This window comes from Cyanistes caeruleus, chromosome 12, assembly GCF_971803275.1.
Source record: "Cyanistes caeruleus chromosome 12, bCyaCae1.hap1.1, whole genome shotgun sequence".
Taxonomy (NCBI): domain Eukaryota; kingdom Metazoa; phylum Chordata; class Aves; order Passeriformes; family Paridae; genus Cyanistes; species Cyanistes caeruleus.
This window is the reverse complement of record NC_141712.1, coordinates 8,112,804-8,131,294: the sequence shown is the minus strand read 5'-3', so window position 1 is coordinate 8,131,294 and position 18,491 is coordinate 8,112,804. Positions and strand designations below refer to the sequence as shown.

Here is an 18,491-nt window from a genome sequence, read left to right as displayed (position 1 = left end):
AATATATTTATAACCTTTAAAATGCTCCTGCATTTCTTCATTATATACATCAGGTATGCATGAATGGTATGAGAAGCAAACATTGCATTTCTACTCAGCAAAATACTCAGAAAAGCTCAGCAGATTTTTTTTGGGGGGTTTTTGGCTTTTTTTTGGCCTTTTCCTAGTATGCAAATGTATTGAATTGGAAATTTCATTTCTATTCAGAACTAGAGATGGTAACTATATTCAAATTAAATACTGAAATTGATAACTGAGCTACTAATACCATTGTACATTGTCCTAATTAATACTGCATCATTCTGAGTAATATCAAAATACATGGGGAAGGAATGGGTGATTTATTCTGGAAGCTGTATGGGCACTGCTGGATCCAGCAATATCACAGCTGTATTTTTGTATAGCTTCTCTGCCAGTGACAGTAACACATTGAAAATACTTTGAGGGGGCATAATTACATGTCAGAGTTGTGGTTGCTGTGTTATCCCCATTCTCTCACTGGTTTGTCTGTGGGGTCAGGAGCAAACCTGTCTGGATGGAGGGGTGGTATTTGGGGTAGCATGGCCTTGCACTGCCTCTCAGCTCCAGGTGAGATTATGATCCTTATGTAATTTTCTGTGCTTGTAGCTTTTTAGCCATCTTTCATGGCTTTTATCTGCAAAATGCTAGAAATCCACGTGAGGTAGGATACAGGGCTAAGAACAGAGAGGTCATCAAACCCTGATGATTGTCTAAGAAAATTAAAAATAGCTGCTGTGTGGGAAAACCAGCTTGTGGAGGAAAGACCATCTGATGCCCTCTGGGGGGAAGTGCAAGGTTCAGGTGCAGCTACTGCAGTCAGTTCTCCTTCCTCAGCAGAGGACATTGGAAACTCCAGGGGTTTAACACCATGACCACATTCCTGGAAGGGTTAACTGAAGTCCTCAGACTGCTGATGGTTGGAGCTGCTGGAGGAATGTGCTCAAGCTCAGTAATACCCTGGGGACACCTGGTGCTTGCAGTGGAAGCCTTGGGCTGTGCATCTCCCGTTCTGGGGGTGCCAGAACCCTGCAGGGTGCTGCAGAATGCCCAGATCCCCATTCTGGGGCTTTGGGAGCCCTGCCTTGGCTCCAGGGACAGCCAGGTCGTTCCTGTGTCACAGAAAGCAGGACAGTAAATGTTCTCACCTGCCCTTACTTTGCTGTCCGTGCCAGCCTCATATTCTGGGCTCTGTGGACAATTTTAGCCTTACATCCACAGCACAATTTAATTGCTTTTGCAATTGATTTTGTAGGATGGTTCTCCTCCCATCTTGTGCTTGGCTACAATAGGAAGAAGATATGTTTTAAAATACCCTTTTGAAATATATGGCCATTTTCAAAAAGGACTTCTTTATTTTTTTTACTGTGCTGTGTGGCTTGAATATAATAAATTATGGCTAGGAGTGGAAAAAAATCAATTTTGCAGATTTGTTAATGTAACAAAGATCCCTTGTATTCTACAGGAAGAATTGATTCTTGAAATCAGACTTAGATATTTTAAGCTTGCACTCCTGAGGCTTGTAAACTCTTGTGTTATTTAATTTTTATGTATGAATGTTTTGTTGGGAGTTTCTTAGATCATAAATAAAATCAAAATCATGCGACAGGAGGCAAAGGTTTTTCTTATGAAAAATTCTTTCTTTCTGATGTGCAATAAAGCACAGCTGAGTGAGTTTTGAAAAGAAATCCAAACATAAAAGCCCCACCATGAACCAGAGCTGCTTTGTGAGTAATTCTGTGATAGCTTGATTCTGTATCAGATGAACTAGAGATTGTGTCAGTGTAGTTCAAAAAGAATTGTGAGTTTAGTTTTATGAGTTGTAGTCCTATGGTCTCCATTCTAGTTTTTCTGTGGTATTTACCATTTGATACAGAACACATTTTTAGATCTTTATTTTACTTGACATTAAAATGTTATTTTTAGACTTGAATTAAAGGTCTCAACAACATTACATCAGGGCCATATTTTTAATATGGTAATAATTAACATTGACATCAATATAGACACTGAATTATTGTGAATATTTATTTAGAGTTTACACAGTTAAGACAGTCTTCCAAAAGCTTTTCACTAGAAAGTTAAAAAAAAAATAAAATTGTTTCCCAGTACAAAAATTTAATTTTTTTTTCCTAGTGAATTCTTGGAACTTGTAAACAGAGCTTCTCAGAGGAAGCTGGGCTAAGTTGGTGCCCAAATCTAGAGAAGTTCCTCCTGAGCATTCCTGAAGCAGTGAATGAAGGAGATACACTTCTGGACTTCAGTCCTGGATTTGGTTCATTTCCTGTCTGTGGGTTTTAGCAGATCAGAATCTGAGAGATGAGACTTGGGAATGAAGGCAAGAGTAACAAATATATACAAGGCATTGAGAGACACATTTCCATATTATAGGAAGAGTTATTTGATCTTCTTTAAGTAAAAGCATCTTATTTATGTACATTAAATGCAGTATTTAAATACAACCTGGAGGCTCATGGTGCCTGCCAGTCCCCACAGGAGGAAACACCCATACCATCGGTGGGAATTTGGGAGGGACAAATGTTGGTGTGAGACCAAGTTTGTGCTCTGTCTGTGCCTAAATATATGTGCAAGAGCTGCTTGGCTGTGACCTTTGACAGCTCTGCAGAAATGTGAGGGTGCTGTGCCCCCAGGCTGGGAAAGGGCCCAGGGAAGCAGCAGCTGCAGCCAATTCCCCAACCACCACATTGGGATTGGCAGCAGCTGTGGGAGCAGAGGGTTTAAAGGGAAGGGGCTGTGCTGGGAGGAGTTCAGGAGAAACTGTAAGTAATTTTAGAGTCAGTTTTTGGTGTCTTGCTGAAGTAGAGCTCTGCTCTGAGTGATGTGTTTGGGGTGGGGTGGTGTTCCTCTGTCCTAAAGAGGAGCTGGGGCCATGGATTTGCTGCTCCTGGCAGGGCACTCAGTGGGTTCCCTCTGGTGTCACTTCATGGCACAGCTCCTGAATCTCCCCAAATGGAGTGTAAACCATCAGAGGAGAGCAGCTTTCACCACTGGCCTGGTGCTGGGTACCCATGTGAGAAAGTAAGTGATGATTTCTGCTCTAAAAAACTCTGCTGTCCTCTTGAGACAGAAACCGAAAGGTTAACTTCACATAGGCAGAAGTATTTCTGTTGTAAAAGATGTTTTTATGTCTCATGTGCTGGTGAGCCACGAGGTGAGCAGTGCTGTGGGAAAGCAGCATGGGCAGACAGGTAAAAAGCGTTCCCAGTTCCCTTTTTGCTGAAAAAAACCTACGGAGGGAGAAGCATTTGTCACAAGGGCAGGGCATGGATGTCTTGAGGAGAGATGCTCTGGGAAGCAATCTCCTGTTTGCAACTTCAAAACTTCACCTGCCCCTGTTTTCCTGGGATTGATTTGGCACCAGCAGTAACAGAAGGAGCACACCCAGTGAGGCTGGGACCTCTGGGTGCTGAAATGTGAGTGCTAAGCATTGTGTGGGGCTGCAAGAGGGGTGGCAGCAGGAAACTGGGCTGTGGATGATGAATTTGTGTTATTTACCAAACACTGCACGGTGACACTGGTCAGGGTTGCCTCGTGTCATGGTCACAATTAGTTGGGCTCATGTTGGATGAAGGTAGGGTGGTGGTGATAACCAGTAAATGTTAGCACATGATTAGGTTAGTGCAAGTGAGCAGTGGTGTTTCTTATGACTATACTTAGCTTGGACTTGCATCTCTAAATGCCAAATTCCATAGATACCTTTTGTATAAGCTGAATAATAGTGCTCCTGGCCAACAAATTCCTGTCCCTGCCTGTAAGTTTGGGTTGTGTTGAATGCATCTGCTAATGGTGTGTATTTGGCCTTGCTGCCTTGGGTTTCAGGTGTAACTGATTGTTCTTCTCTCCTTCTAATATAATTTGGGGCTACACTTTCCCTTCTGTCTGGAGGACCAGCTGGACTCAATTCCCCAATCACCAATTAACAGCAAGACCTTAAATGTGTGTGGTTAGATCTTTTTTTTTTTTTTTTTTCTTCTTTCTCCTCCTTTTGAGGATGCTGAGTGAGTGTTTTGGGGTGGGGAAGGGAGAAATCTGGGTAATATGAATAGAGATGAATGATGGCAGATGAGACTCATCCTTCAATTCTGTGTTACTGTGGTAACATCCCGCAAGTATTTTATATTCTGATTCCAAAAGATACTTTATGAATAAGGAAAAAATCTATTAGATGCTGATCTTCCATGGCTATGCCCTTAACTAGAGAGAAATGAATGTTGTAGTGATTGATTCTTCCAGAGTAGTTCAGTGCTGTAAAACGTGTTCTTTCCTGTGCCCACAAAAACAGCTGTACCAGTGGAAAATGTTTATCCTCGAGGGGCTGCAACCTGGAGATTTGTCTGCTAATGTCTCCTAGAGGGGTTATTTTGAAGCAGTAACCCTCAGCTTCACGTGGCAGAAAAGGGTGTGCATGGTTTGACGGAGTAGGTGAATAAACAAACGTGTCCTCACTGCAGAGTTGACTGGAATGCTTTCCCTGGCTTGGCTCTTAACTCTATAGAGATCTTTTTCCTTTAACAGGGACATTTTTAGTTCTTTGCTGACTAAAGCAGGAGTTAACTGAGCTTTTCAGCTGTGAACGTGAGAACTCTGTGGAGGCTTTTTCCCAAGTGTACTTTTCTCATTTGAGCAAGTGTCCAGGGGAATTACTTTTACTGAAGGAAATGTTAACAACAAAAGGTACACAGTTGAGAAGCCCCAGGCCTTTAAGATGTGCACTTGTGATTCTTTGAAAATGAGCCATATGCTGAGAAGATGTGAATCTGTGAGCACCTCATATGGATTTTTGCTACTGGACACTTGCTATGCATCATTTGGAAATGCATGCATGTATTTTTAACAGGTTTCTTTTCTGCGGTGTGGGCTTGTTTGTTTTTTAAGAGCTTGTTCATGTCTTATTTTTCTCCTTCAAAAGTTTATTCTGTGTAACTTGCAGGAATCAATTGCAAGTATATGAAGCAAATTGTCGTTTGTGTAGGTGTTTGGAGTGCTGCAAAAGAATTTCTCAGCATGGATTTGGTTTGTTGCCCGTACAGTGATATACTGACTTTTCAGCTGCACTGGTCTTGTGCTTGACATCTTTCAAACACTTGTTTCATTTGCATCAGTGAGCATATCTATGGGACAGGGAAACTAATTGACTTCATTAGAAGTACTAAACTTAGTGGTACCCTTTCAAATTATTTTAGTTATTTCATTGCCTTTTTTTACTCCAGTCACTTAATGCTACTGTTATTTTAGTCTTTTTTTTAAAGTATTTTTTTTAAAAAAATTGAAGCATGGACTATATTTAGGGACTCCTAGTTGTGTGCTCCATCTGACAGGAGATGTAACATTGCAGCTGATAGCTATGGTAACTCAAAATTATCCAGTGGGAAGGATCCAGAGGCATTGTGTGTAGCCTGCATTGGGAATAGGGTGATTTGTGGAAGCTTTTTAAGAGGAGGAAAGCTGATAGCTGTCTGACAACACCACTGTCCTGGATAGAAGTAAAAATGTTTATAGACTATCAAAAGTATGTTTTATGCAGATGAAACCCTGAGAAGGTTTTCTTGCAACAAAGCCAGTGGATTGTTCTGGGCTGTGATCTCTGTGGTCCTTTGGAGCTGCTCAGGTGGTTTGGTGAGGGGAATCACAAACATCTTGCTCTGTCATCTGGCACCTGAAGATAATCTCCATAATTAGAGCTGAAAACAGGCATTCTCATGCCCTCATTTACAAGCATGTGGCACTTCTCTGCCATAGTCTGAGCAGAGCTGAAACTTCTGTGCATTTTGTGTGATCTTGCTGTTACTGCAGGGCCAGCTTCTCTATTGTTTTTCCAGTTAGATTTCATACCTGCCTGGACTCTTGTTCTGCTAATATAGAGGTAGAAACAAAATCAATCTTCATGGGATGAGAAGCAGGAAAATGGGAAAATGTGTCACACGATGACAGCATCAAACTAAACACCAGCCCTGATTTTAAACTTAGCAGAATGTCTTTCAGTCTGGCTTTGTCTCACTGTTTACCTTAACAAAAATGGAATAAAACTCTGAGAGGCAGGACAGCTGCCCTAAGGAAAGTATTTCTGAGTTTCAGACTGAAAATAATAACTAATTATTAGTTATAGAACTATAACTAATCACTTAGCAGCCCATGGTGATACTGCTGGTTTCTGCAGTGTGCAGTTTCCTTTTCATACAAATTGCCAAATGTCTTTGTTCTCTGAAGAAATATATATACTAGTCAAGAGAAGATATTAGTGACTTAGGCAAGGATCTTCTTCTATATATTACTCCCACCTAAACAACTATAAGAAGCAAACAGTAGAATAAATTGCCTGTCTGGTTCTATAAATCAAAAATACAATCTTAGTCCAATGCAACGCAAGGCAAATACAATGATGGTAAAATCTATAGCTGTAGAGATGATAAAGTATCAAAGGCATCTGCCCTATACTGAGGCCTGAGCATGGGATACATTATTTAAATGTACAGTAGGCAGTGGAAGTGATCAATACTTCACAAGCCTTGACTTCTAAAAAGTGGTGAATTGATTTGATCTTACCAGTAGATAGCTGTGGGAGCAGTAATAGGGATTGCTAAAATACATGCCATGGTCTTTATTCTCTTGTTGCAGTCTTTGCATAGCTGTTTAAACCTGGGGAACCAAACATGGGAGTGTTTGAATTGGTAATAAATAACCAGCTGAACACAAAGCATTGCACAATCTGGCTGGCCTTTTGCGTTCTCATGAGATTATGGGCATTAAGCTCCCCTATAATGGTAATTCCATTAATTCCACTTTTGCCAGTGTCAGTGAAAACAGGGAATCCCTTATTGTTTGAGACTTTGGAACTCACAGACCATGCTGAGACCGCCTAAGGGCAGAATTTGTCCTTGCTAGGTGGTCAGGAATGCCTTTTGGGGAAGCTTCTTATTTTCCCTGCTCTTCACTTTGTCTGCTCGGGTGGTTTTATTAGTGTTAAACTTGTCTCTGTGTAACTCATGTGCTGTAATATTTCCTCTGCTCTGTAGGCTTCAGGAAAACTGTCTTGAAGCATCTTTGAATTTTGGGTGGCTGATTTTCAGTGCAACAGATCTCAGCTTCCTGAGATACTAGAAGTGCTGAAGACTTTTCTTAAAGAAAAATACTTTGTAATTGCTGAACTGCTTCAGCAATTTTGCATTGTGACAGTTTAATTAGTAAATGTTCTCAAGGACTTAGTGAATAGTGAGATGCAGTTACAAGTCCACTCACAGCTGATGGGAGTTCTGGTATCCAAGACCACAAGCTTTCATTTCTTTTGCCTTCTAATTTTTAGGATACTTTTTACTTCTTCATTATAAAGTGCTAATGCTAATAATCTCTTTACAAGATAAAAGGTTAATAACATTTTGTCTGTGCTTATGGCTGTTTTTCCTGCAACCAACTTTATTGGTGATCAGTAGGTTTTTACTACAATTATGCAAGTGGTTTTACATAGAAAAATGTCACTCTGTGTAGCTCTAAATAGAAACTAGCAGAGCACAAGAAATGGAGTAAAATACTTGGAAAACACGAAATTGGCACCTGTGAATTTTCCAGTGAGCTGTAATTGAAAGCTACATTTTTTCTACCTGTTACTCTGGGTTATATCCATATTCTTTATTCCTAATGCCCTGCTAAGCTTCCTCATGTGACCAGCTGCAGTTTTAGTCTCTTCTTGGGACAAAAATGAGGATTTGGGGTTGGACGCTGAGATGCCAGGGCAGTACTCAGCCTCCAGACTCTTACAGCAACTTCTGTTATCTGTAGCTGCTACTGTCAGAATAGTGAGGGGAGGGGGATAAAGCCAAATAAAAACCCAAACAAAACCCAACACGATAAGTTTGGGTTTCTGCTACCAAACCCTTAATATTGGTGAATCATATGGAAGACTGATCACAGCAGGCTGGGCTTTGTAGCTGTGCTTGAGTTTTCAAAAGACTGGAAACTCAGTGGGTGTTATGCTTAAGGATCCTCTAATGAGAGAGAAATAAATGAGTAGATAACTTGAAAAGTATTGGTGATCCTCTAGAAAGCTATATGTTAATATGAAAAAGATATTAATTCACAAATGTGGTGAAACTTGTAATGAAGATGAAATAGGGCTGTTGGAGAGGGGAGGATGATTTAAGGAAGTGGAAAAGGACATTGGATGATGGTGGGGAAAAAAAAGACAAGGCCCAAGTGTTGCAGGGCTGGAAAAGGACCTTTAGGCCCCTCTGACACAGAACTCTTGTTTCTGAAGCAGGATCAAAGAGCACCCCCTGTGCTATTCCTGTACTCACTGTACACCTTCTGTGTTGTCTTTTTATACTCCTCATTACTTATTCTGAAGATTTTTGCCACATTTTAGGAATGCTGCTATTGTCCTCATTCCGCATGGACACAAAGGCAAACTGTTCTCTGCAGCAGATTTTTATTGCTTCAGTTTTCATTTCTTTATGCTAAATTGTCCGTTTTATTGCAGTAGCAGATTGTTTGTGCTGAAGTCTTGGGCCTTTTGGTCATATGTTGTTTTCCAAAGCACATCTCCAGTTTAAAATTACTGTGAGTTCTGTCTGGACTTGCACTGTATTTCCTGACCCTTCCAGCTTTGGTAGTTTGAAAACTGAATAATCAAAATCCTTAGTTCATCAGCCAGGCCATTATGGTACTTGATAGGGCTGACACAAAGGATTTATTGCTGCTGACTCCCCTTCAGTGCAGCCTTTCTCTTTGGCAGGAAATTGCAGTATCTTCACTACAGGCTGGTCATGTACACAGACTCTTGTACTCTGCACAGCTCTTCTGATGCCATAATTCTAATATTTTTGTGCTATTATTTGTCAAGGTGTAGATAAAGAATTATTGCTATTTTATTCTTATAAAGTGTGTTACGTGTCTGCAAGAAGAGATCAGATTAACTCGATGTGTCTGTGATAAATCCTGCTTGCTGTTCTTGGCCTTCATTGTTGCCTTTAATGCAGTGAATCCCATTCATTATTTGCTCTGCTATTTCTGACTGTCTAGTCCTTCCTCTTCCATGGCCATGCTACAATGTCTTAAAGAATAAGTTTAACCTTTTGCACTGTAGCCATCTCTCCTGAGTTCTCACAAATAAACTGTTGATGGCTCTGAGGATTTCACCTGCTAATTCTTTAAATATCCTTGGAGGAAATTCATCTTCCCATGTGGGTTTGGGTGTCTGAGAAAACAAACCAACTTATCTTCCTTCCTAATGGTTTCATTTGCCTCTTGCACAAAAAAGAAGTTGGTAATCAGTGCAGACAGAAGTAGAAAAGTATGATTCCAAGTATAAGCAACAGGTACAACTACAGGGTAAATGAATTTTTCTTCACACAAGACTAAATTTTTGTGGAGGCTGCTGTTGGTGCAAACAAAATGAGGTGAAAATAATAATGTACAAAGGCAGCAAACAGGTCTTAATTCTTTCATTTTGGGAACTTCCTTTATTCAGTTCCTTAAAAACACGAAGGTAAGGCCAGTCAGGTGATTGTGTATGTAATGCTGTGTCAGTGCTTATTTCTAAACATGAAAATTTTTTCACCTATGTCTTTCTGAAGATCAAGATAAGTGTGAAATAACCTGGCATAAGTTTAAGGTGCATGGTGACACCAGCTGGTGGTGAAATAAATGTGTATAAAAGTGTGAGTTCAGATCCATCCACTGACTTGGATGGAGAAAGGGAAAGTCCTGGAACGGGTGTTCATACCATGTCACTGCAGCAGTGAGATGTGGGAGCTGGGTTCCTTTGCAGAAACTGTTGTTTGGTGAACTTCAGTAGTGCATTTGTGCTACTGACATGGCTGGGAGTTCGAGATCCAGAGACTCACCAGCCTGACAGAAAAGCAAAATCTCCATTATTGTTATTTAAAGCTTTGTGCACATTAAAACTCTTGGATTGCACCTTTCTTCCGGCACAAAGGAACAACAGTATCTTCAATAAAATAGTGTAAGATGGAACACTCTTGGGGCTTCACTTGAAGTAGCTGAATAAACTTGGGGTTAGTGGCTTATGAGGAGTGTTAAAAAGGATTGAACTCATATATTTCCTCATGTAAAGACCTTCTTAGTTGTTGTTTGTGGGAAGGAGTGAGTGCTGGTCCATTTTTGGTTTGGGGTTTATTTATGAACCAGTGAAGCTGGAGCTGCCACTGCTTGAGCTGGAATAACATTCACCCATGCATGTGTAAAGCATGACCCAAGAGTGTAAAGCAGGGACGAGCCCTTACAAAAGAGCAAGGTATTTTAAACAAAAGGAAACAACTCCCTAGCTGCATCTTCATAAAATTCCAAGGTTCTGTTACAAATGTGTTGGTTTTAATGATATATTGTCACTTAATCTGCATTACTCTCTTGAATTTATTAGAGCTTGTTTATCTTATTTAAGAAAGAAAACATGGCTTTGAAATGTCTTGATGACTGTCAAGACTTTCCATCTCTGTGTGTTTTTAATGGAATAATTCAGAAACATGCATTATCAAACAGTATATTAACTCCTAAAAAGCAGTCCCTGATGTGCCCTATATGCTTCTGTTTTCTTACTGCAGGCTTGAAATACACCAAGCAATTTAATTCTCCCAAGCTGCATTGTTTTGATAGGATTTCAGTATCTGATATTTCCCTGCCTTTAATGGCCATGGGGATTGTCTCTGCTGAAGGGAGCAGCTGAGCTGCCTGTTAAGCAGTTTTCTTGGAAAAGAGTTTTCTTGTGAAAGGGAAAGCCTTGCTTGGGTGTATGACATGTAGAAAGGGCATGGTCTTTCAACATAATTGCCTCAAAGGCTCAGTATACAAAAATTAAATGTTTAATGAAAATGCTTTTTTCTCCCTTCAGCAACTAGTTGTGTTTAACCTTTTATCCTGCTCCACCCCCTCTCCTTTCTTCCTTTTGCACTAGTGAAAATGTGGGAGATTCAGAATACGCAGCCCAGAAAACCAGATTATTTTTCCATTTATAACACAGAATGCATAAATCAAATTGGCTGCAGTAGTATGCACTTCTGAGGTGCAAATACAACTGAGGTCATGTGGGAGTCCAGCATGCAAACATAGACAAAAATATTCTGCTTTGAATTCTGATAGCTTTAAAAAAAGCTAAATTAGTTCTTGTAGTGTTGTGACAGTTGGCTTCTGGTTTCCTTTCTAAGAAAAAAACATTCTAAATTATAAATTTGCTCCCAGAAATTGTTGGCATGACCCCAGTCCATTCTGTGATGTCTCTATTACTGTTTCATCACTGTCAGTTTGAGACATCAGCTGTGACCCCAAAATGGCTCAGCTGACACCATCAAGGTGAAAAGTTCTTGTTTTGCTAATCACCAGGTGCCAGGGTGGTTTGTGCTTTTTAAAAATAGGTTTCAAGGCCAACAATAGAATAAAAACCCCAAACAGCCAAAAACTAAGAACCACACCCCCTAAAAAATCCCAGGCAAGCCTTTGTGAAACAAACCTTTCTTGTGCCTCCACGTGAGCTGAAGCACCCTGCAGCTGCTGTCTGAAGAATGGAAAATGACTGGGGTTATGGTGGTTGTAACGTTGTTATGACAAAGCTCTTTTAACTGCAGCCTCTAGCCTCTGAAAATTGTTCTAAACCGTGGCTTTGCTGTAATCAATGGAGCTCCCCTGAAGCTCCTTGACTTCAGTGTGGATAAAACTCTTTGATACTTATCTGCAGATTATTTGGTTTTCTGTGCTTGGAGCTGTTCTTGCTCCTCTCTTGCTGAGTATCCAAGAGGAAGTTTGCAACTGCCAGGGAATTCCTATCAATCCCCTTCATCACCTGTCCCCTTTGGAGGTGTTTTGCATGTCAGCTCTCCTCACTGCACCTCTGCTCAGCGTGTTAGGGCAGTAAAAATCTTTCCAGTGACTCAGACTGCAGCACACCAGAAAGGTCAAAGTAATGCACTTGGACATCTCTCAGAGAATGCACAAGGGGTTCAAATTCTGACATGTCATTCTCATAAAACATGGATTTTCTTAGCAACATTGGCTCAAACCTGTGGAATGGTATTTTTCCATAAATACCCCTCATCCTCCCAGGGGGGTTGGCTGATGTAGGACAATGTCATATTCCTCAGTTTGGAATTAAACCCTAAATATGAAATGCAAGAGCAGCAGTGGCTTTACTATCACTAGCATTCTTGCAAATAGCTGATGGCAAGACAAGATAAATTGAGTTATTTATAGCATGAGATTATCAGTATGCTTAATACAATGAAATGTAAAAGCACTATGAAGAAAATATACTTGGTATGCAAATTATACAAGATAAAGTAGCCATTCATGTAAATCTGTTAAAGTTACTGAGGGTATTATATCATCTAGGGACTGTATAAGGTGTTGGTAGCTGCTGCAGCTGTTATTCTTGTTCAGGGTTAGACTGAATCAGCCATGACCATAAGATGGTTTTGACCAGAAATTTACCCAGCTCTTGTACCAGGTTATACCAGAAGCTTGCACCTACAGTGATCCATAGGCTATCTGCTGCTTCCCTGATAAACTGATTCATTATGGTGGCTTGCATTTCTTTTGCAATGTAATCATTTGCAATGATATGGAAATATCTGCCTCATTATAAAAATAAAAATAAAAAATTGGAGACGATGGCAATCCCAAAGGAACTTGTAGAATGAATTAATTTTTTGTAGTGGATTAAAGTGCATGAATTCTAATTAATTCTGGCATTACCTTTTTCATAAAAGGAACCATCACATAATAAATTCATAATTAAGAAGGATTGTGCTTGGTGAGATTGACCTTTGTACCTTTACTCCTTTTTATTTTAATGCAAGTGTCTTCAAAAAGGGATTTGGGCCTTGAGTAATCTTAGTAAGAAAATAAGTGGAATGGAAAATGTCATGAATATTTACAAGTATGTTGCCTTTTTGTTGCCATAGTTTGTTTATGGTTTGCTTATAAGCCCTCTTATAGGAGACTAAACGTGCTTTCTAGTGCTAATATTTTATTCATTAAAGATGCTGTTCAGACCTCAACTGAACAGTTGGGTGTTGTCATCTCCCCATTAAATTCATTATTCAACAAATTTTTCCCTAGAGAAAACAAACTTTTGTGGTTTTTCTTCAATCTTTTCACCCTCTTCAATGCTCTCCAGGCTTAAAGACTCCTCTACACCAGTCACTCCAGGGAGCCTGATGAAGAAAAATAACTTGAATGAGGCATTATCTTCCCTTTTGGATCCCTGTGTGCCCTGGCTGAGCTCTGGAGTGGCACTGTCCTTGGGACTGGCAGTGGAGGAGCGAACAGGCAGGGAGAGGGGTTTGAGCTCCTTTGTGCCGTGCCTGGCTCAGGTCTGGCTGCCAGCCTGGAGAAGCAGCTGGGGCTGGAATGCCCTGGAAGGATGGGGAAAAAAGGGCCAGAAAAGCTCAAGTTGTCCCATGTGGCAAGTAATGATATCCAGGAAAATTTGTCCTATGAAATATGCTGGAAAACAACTGCTCTCAGTCCAGTTTTCAGCTTCCAGCAGACCCAGAAAATGTTTGTCTGGGTGCTTGGTTTGCTGAAGAGCTCAGTTGGAGGTGGAAAGTTGGCTTTGAGCCTGCACAAAACCAGGAAAACTGTGGTTTTGTTTTGTTTTTTTCTGCTCCTGGGAGTGATTTTTGTCCCTTTATATTCTCTGCAAGTTGTTCTGCAGCTTGGTTTTATTAAGATATTATTTTAACTTGGTGCTGGATCTTGTCTACAAATGAGTGTTGAAATGCAGATCTGTTATTCTGATGAATAAATTGGATGACAGCTGCTAGGGAAGAGTGAATGGATGCTTTACTGGGAGAATAAAATGATCACTAAATAAATGTTACTAGAAATAGAAAAAGAATATACTCAGGTACAATTGTTTTGTGTCCAAAGACAAAACCTACGCATTATAAAACAACACTCATAAAAGTAAGTGAAAACCCCCTTTTTCTGTCACTTTTTACAGCCTGAGTTCTAAAACAGTCCAAATTTCTAAAATTTCAGGAGACTTATTTTTCAGTGTTCATCACAATTTTGCCAATGATACCTATACTTTTGGTATTTTTGAAACCATTGCAGTTATGTATTCACATTTCTTGTGTCCCTCAAGATGCTGATATTCCTTACAGTTGAGATTTGAACAGAAAGGGGCTGTCAGACTTGTTTTAATGCTGATGTTTGGAGGTGAATGTCGATTCCACTGATGGACACTGAGGGCTCGGGGTGCTCATGGGATCTGCTCCTTCAGGACTGGCTGAGCTTCCCAGATCCCAGTGAAAGCTCAGATGAGAGAAGGAATTGGGTTTCTGGGGTTTTTTGCATCTAGATGGACGTTTTGGTTTTAAATGCCAATCTCAAAGGATCGGTGCGAGCTGCCTGCCATGAGTTAATGAGGCCAAATTGTGTAATTAATGATAGAATTGGCTTTGCAGAGCTGTTCTACTGAGGAGCCCACGGAGCATCACTAGATGGTGCTGCAGAGTAGGCTTGGCTGGGGCTTTGATATTTAAATCCAGGGAGCCCAATCGGGTGTTTCAAACCAGGAACCTCAACCGGACCATGGTGCCTGTGCTTGTAGGGTTTTCAGAAACTCTTAATTTGACCTTATTCATTTCTTTTCGTCTACTGAAGACAATAGCAGGCCTTCCATTGAATGCAGAGACCACCAAATTAAGTGCAAAGAGGTTTTGACATTACTGTAGTTTTGAATGTGATTTAAAACCAGAATTATGGACAAGCATTTGCTGAAACTTTTTATTCAGGGCCAGACCTTTATTTTATATGTATCTGACAGAAGTTTTGTACCATATTGTTATAGAAAACAGAGATATTTTAAAAAGCATGGAATTGAAAGTCTAAAATATTTGTGTCATTGCTTTATGACAAGAGCTGTGGCATCAAGTGTTGTCCATGCCACAGTGCCCTGATGTCACCTCCCTACAGTCCCACAGACAGCAGATGCCCCAAAATGCCCCAGAACTCCCCAAATAGGTGAAGTCAAAGGTTGCACTGGCACAGAAAATGGCTTTACCTGTCTATTGATAAAAATCCTCATAGGTTGTTGTCCCCCATTGGCTCTGATCACAGCTCATTTAAATAACTTTTTATCTGCCCAGATGGTTTGAATATTTATTAAACGAATAAAAATGTTCAACTACTGGTAATTCTGGCCCACTTTCTTCATCTGTCCTACAATTATTATTTCCAGGTAATTTTGTACATGTTTAAGTTATATATTGCACATAAATCTTTTTCTCTGCATTAGCCATAAAAGACAACTTCTAACAGTGTAAAACAAGTCTTTAAACCCTACAGTGTGTATCCTGGACAGATACAGCAGATCCAAAACCCATTCAAAGGTTTTGTGTGTTTTTATCTAAGCTGTAGCATTTGGGGTTGTAATTAGAGATAGGTGTTGGAAGTTCTGGTTGAGAATTTGAGCTTTTGCTTTGTGAGCTGCAGTCAGAATAATGGCTTTGGGAAATAAGAGAAGTTATTAAATACATATTGATGTGGGGTTCTTTTTCTCTGTAAAACAGTGTTTAAACTTTTTATTGTATTGGATTTTATTTTATAGTTTCAGGTTTTGTTTACCTTTTGTGACATTGTAAAAACTCATTATCTTTGTCCCACTCAATCTCCCCAGCAAATCTGAGATAAGGCAACCTACAAATGAAGTACTTATTTTGCTCTGTAAGAACAATATCTAAAGTATTTTTAACAAATACAGCCCTTTAACTCTCAGTAATAGTCACTATTTTAACACTCCGATAAGAGCATTTATATTCAATATACAAGAGAATACTGGGATGTGCTTAGAAGTAATTATTCCCTGCCTAGATCTCCCAGGGATGCCTCAGAGGGCAGGTTCGGAGAAGACCTGGGAATCAGCTTCCTTCATTAATGACACAGTTTATTAGATGTGAATCCCCCTTAATAACAGTATTCGTCTTACAACTAAGACACTGTGGCAGAGTTATCTGATGCTGGAGGTAGATTAGCATCAGTGCCTTACTAATTGCTGCATTTTATTTCAGAGCTGGCTTCACGAAGGATGTGTTTCACAGCTGAAGGTTCACTGGAACCTCTCTTCTCCAGGCAGGCAGGAAGTGTCTGGGGGCAGGGACGATTTTGTGTTTTCGAGGCTGTATTTTCCATCCTGTCAGCTCTCTCTGAAGCCTCATGGCAAGGCAGGAGGGGAGCGGCAGGACTGGGTGCATGGGCTGCAGCAGCAGCAGCAGGAGGTGACAGCGGAGTGGCGCTCCCCTGGTCACTGTCACTAGGTGGTACTGCAGAATCGGGAAATGGCCCTGCCTCTCCTGTCCAGCTACAGGAGGGGCGGGGAGAAGCTACAGCAGCAGTGAAAGCACCTCCTTGGGCAAAAGCAGCTCCCAGGAGCCCTTCAGAAGCGTCTTTGGTGCTGCTCAGCTCCTTTTCTGCTTCAGCACACGTGCAGCGGAGGCTTGATGTGGCTTGGAGCTGCATCACACGAGTTGGTGGCTGGTGCCATAGACGTGGCTGGTGAATTTTCCTGCTGCTTCAGGAGTTTTCCCAGCCCTGCCAGGGGGGCTGTGCACGCTCCTGTGCCAGGCCCGGGGCTGTGCCCGCGGCCCAGGCCCTCACCGCGGGCTGCTGGGCCGGGGGAGGCTCCTGCAAGCCTCCGTTTGTTTTTACTTCATAGGTAACTGAGAAAGGGTTGTGATCTTTTAATTATCTACAGTGCGACATTTGGCCAAAGTCTGGTTATTTGTTTTGTTTTTTGTTTTTTTTAAAGTAGTTTTTCTGCTTTTGCTTGTTTCAGCTGCAACTGTGACTGTAATCCAAGGCTGTAATAGCTTCCTCACTGCTGCTGTGGCTCATTATGATGAGGACTTCTAGGGATTTTTCTGCAATAACTCCCAAATCCTTTTCTTGGACACTATATTGCAGTTGCATTTAATTTTGCAGACATTCTCTCATTGGGTTTTATTGTTCCAGAGCCTCTGGTGATCACATAACAGAAAACTTCCCCTTCTCTTTCCCTTCTCTCTAAAAGTTAGCAAATCTACTTTGGAGTCTGAGTGGCTGTTGGAAGAAATGGAGGCGAAAACGAGCAGAAAATTGGAAACGAGAGCTTTCCAGCACATGCCAAGACAAAACTACAAGCATTGCTATGCTCTTTAACAGTTAGATGTGAGAGAATAATTTAAAATTGATCACCTAGTCAACAAAACCAGGTACCCTTTTGGTATATAGTAGTGTGGGAGATGTATTTATTCAATTTTCATCAGAAAGACCTTATTCCATGAGATATTTTTTTTATAGAGTAAACTGTGTTATAAACCTGACCATAGCAGTATCAGTTGAAAACATGGATAATTCTTGCATTTTCTCTAAGGAAATGATTTGTTGAATGTAACTCTGCCTAGAACGAAACAGAATTTGAGCATTGAGAAGTCTATTCTCTTTCTTGTCTGCAGTATATAGATTTGGCTTTGTATAGTCTTGGCCAGCATCTCATCTGCTCTGCCACCTACATTCTGCTGCACACAAGAGAAATTTAAGTGACTAATCTGGCTAGGATTTTTACCTGTCTTTTTATGACTGACCATAAAGTTTGGTATTTTTTTTAACTTCTTGCCCACTCTTTTTCATGTCTTCCAAAGCTATTGTGTAGCTAATAAAGAAAAGACAATAATAAAAAAGAGATGCTATTTTATTATGGAGCAAAATGGGTCTAAATTCCACAACAAAAGGTGGTCATTTCTGCCTTGCTTTACTAGAAAAAGAGGATTTGATTTGTGACCACCATAGCTTTCAAAGCAGAGTATTTAATAGACATGAAAATGGTCAGTGAGGGTAGTGTGGAGGACTTTTTAGGAGGTATCTGTTGTAGGTGTATGCAGCTGTGCTGTCTTCAAGAGATTAATTTTTTTACAAAGAAGAAAAAAATTAAAAATATTTATTGATTGAACTAAGAAAAATCATACTTTTTGAATGGCTTAAATTTAATGGTTTGGACATTTGGGGATTTCGGTGTATGGTGCCATGTGTTTGAGCCTTTTGTTTCTCATGACATTCGCTATCAAGAAACTTTTCCTTTAGTGATTTTACACCAAGCAGTGTTGATGTTCTCTTGTTCTCTGTAGTATTCTGTTTTCCCTCTACTTGTTTGTGTGACACAAAGCTTTTCAGGTAGTGGGGTTATTAACTCAAACTAATCTCAAACCCAAGATGTTGTTAGCTCTATGTCACATGTAACCTTTTCATTAAGTATTATCCCTACACATAAGTTGTGTTTTAAAGAACACTTGGAGTCTTATTCAGTGTATAAAGATCTTGTACCTGATTGGAGAACAAGTTTTTTACTTAAATTTATGAGGTCTCAAGATGCACAAGTAGGAGAATTCAGAATTATGACAAGATAGAGGTGTTGGTCTGTTATGGTGATTGGAAAAAAAATTCGAGAATTTTTAATAACAGGGATTTTTGAG

At 40.3% G+C, this 18,491-nt stretch overlaps 1 long non-coding RNA gene across 1 annotated transcript; it reads left to right on the top strand.

Moving 5' to 3' along the window:
- The first annotated feature begins 16,603 nt into the window (after positions 1–16,603).
- Positions 16,604–17,702, top strand: LOC147650837 (uncharacterized). The gene is made up of 2 exons (XR_015275202.1): positions 16,604–16,699; positions 17,054–17,702. It is a non-coding gene; the product is annotated as an uncharacterized LOC147650837 (long non-coding RNA).
- Positions 17,703–18,491: the final 789 nt, after the last annotated feature.